A 1976-nucleotide genomic window follows, 5' to 3' on the forward strand; every position below is an offset into this window, starting at 1 on the left:
AAAAAAAAAAAAAGCATGCCAAAATAAGTCATTATTTATCCTTCAAATAGCATAAGCAGTAATATGTATAATAACATAAACAAGAGAACTAAAAGATAATCAAATTTTCAATTGTTGCTCAACCTAGAGTCTTTCTCCAGACAACTCCATTCTCATTTATCCAATGACAGGCTTCTATTTGGCCTAGGCCAAAACCCAATAACTTAAACGTAAGATGATTTGGATTCCAAGTTGATGTGTTATAGTGGCATGCAATGATCGCATGATTCACTTTCTTCTTGGCTTGTAAATCAACTGCGTATACTTTTCTTTCTGTAAAACATGGCAATAATAGACTTGAAATATGAATGGCTAGCTATGACATAAGGTTGGTGATTCAAAAAGATATCCATATATGAGTTTCACAGCTCCAATTGTGACATTCTGATAAGATACTTCAATGCTTTCAGTACTCCATGCATATACATAGTGTCCTAATTCCTCGGTGACAAAATCAATAAGGTCCTCGGCGGAAGTTGCACAAGTTCTTTTCTCGCCTCGAATGGGACTCTTCTCACATATCTTGAGGGTGTCTTGAATATATTTATCCATGTTTGATTCATCTTCCAAATCAAAAAGCTTCTTCAATTCCTCAAAATGAGCAACAGAAAATGGAATTTTTGTTGCCAAAGATCACGGCAAGAATGATTTATATGACATTGGATCCCTTAGGTCAGGGATGGGCATGAAACTTCCCTCTTTCACCATTGACTCCCGGAAATATGGCAAACCCCCTTGGCTGGCTATTGCCAGGGGTTTTTCATTGGGAAAATCATACGTTAGTTTGGCTTCATTCCATTGGGCTATAGGTGGCAAGGTTGTGTTGTCCATTGTCTTCTTCACCAATGCATTTGTAGAACAAGCTACATTAGCTTGCTTACAGAATGAACACAGGTGGAATGCCAATTCATTTTTCTCCAAGAGTTTCACGAACACTGCTTCTTGACCGGAGCTTAGTGAAGAAGCCTTTTCAGCTAACCAATGTGGAGGGGATGAAGGACCAATATGCTCTTCCTAGTAGTGTAAGAAGGCATTTTCAGCTTGAGAACCCTACAATGTCATAGAGAGAAAATATCAACCAAATAAGAAAGATAAAATAGGAACCAGAAATAACCAAGTTGAAATGAATGGATAATGGAAAAGCGTCATTTTTCTTACACTAAAGTATGGTACTATCAGATGTCCAAGCAACAGAATGGAATGTGTCATGGTGGAACCGAAACAAAGAATGGAATGAGTTGGTCTCTGCCTTTGTAGGAATGAATTGGGTTTATTACATGGAGAGGGGGTGCATGAATTTATATGGAAGGAAAATTTTTGTAGTACCAAAAAATAAAAAGGGGGAAGTTTTCATAAATTCCCTAAACTGCTAAATCGTAAAATTTCCTATTTTTCCCTATGAAAAAGTGAAAACTTCTCTTTTGTGAGTGACATCAAAGAAAACTTCCAACCGCCCTTCAACATTCAAATTTTTAAAGAGAGTTTTCCTCCACTGGGGTGATACGTTCACCACTCCATCCTGTGGTTCACAAACCCCTATAGGCTTTTACTATGCGACCCAAAATACCATCCCAATATCTTCATGTGCATCTGAGACACCCCTCCTCCCCCCGCCCCCGGTGAATGGATTCTCATTCATTGTGGCTGAAAGAAAATTCAGTCCATTTTTAAATGTCAAAATTACCTCTCATAAATCCTATTTTCTATTCTTATTTGATGAGAATCTTTGTGTACAGCTCAATAGTGGTAGTCAAAGAAAAGCTCATCATTAATGGTACACATGACTAGAATTTGTGGAGAAAATCGAACCTCTGGTGTTCTCAAACTTTACGATTACAACAACCCCTACAATCAAACAAAAGGTACTGTTAAATCCACCATCAGAAAACTTTAATGTCTTCAACTCAATCATATAATAACTAAGTGTGTCAACTTAG

This window comes from Macadamia integrifolia, chromosome 6 (genome assembly GCF_013358625.1).
Source record: "Macadamia integrifolia cultivar HAES 741 chromosome 6, SCU_Mint_v3, whole genome shotgun sequence".
NCBI lineage: Eukaryota > Viridiplantae > Streptophyta > Magnoliopsida > Proteales > Proteaceae > Macadamia > Macadamia integrifolia.